Source organism: Myotis davidii, unplaced genomic scaffold (genome assembly GCF_000327345.1).
Source record: "Myotis davidii unplaced genomic scaffold, ASM32734v1 scaffold149, whole genome shotgun sequence".
In the NCBI taxonomy this organism is placed as follows: Eukaryota; Metazoa; Chordata; class Mammalia; order Chiroptera; family Vespertilionidae; genus Myotis; species Myotis davidii.
The window spans coordinates 6,002,204-6,002,588 of record NW_006352194.1 but is presented as its reverse complement, the minus strand read 5'-3'; positions in this window follow the sequence as shown (position 1 = coordinate 6,002,588).

Below are 385 nucleotides of genomic sequence, written 5' to 3'. Positions count from 1 at the left end.
TCCTCCCACAGAAGAAGTGTTTTTGGAGAACAGTTCTGATAGTATTTCAAAGTATCAAAAGGTCGGATAGGTGGCCTCCTTGTTGGGGGGCGGGGGGCGGGGAGATGATTACAATAATTTGAATCCTTCTTCTGAATTGCTCAGGAGCCCCACGTGATTTTTATGTTGGGAGGCAGATTGCTGGCCACAAGGTCATCAAATTTAGATCCATCCTGAACAGGCACGTTATAGAAGTCGAGAACATCCTGACCCTGCCCATCTCATGGAGCCTGGAGTTAGGCACCGTGTGGCCCAAGTCATCAGCTCAACGTGCCAAGAAACTGAACTTCAGGCGCCCGTCTTCCAGGGAGATGTCCTGCCAACTGCTAGGAGCAGATGAGCCACA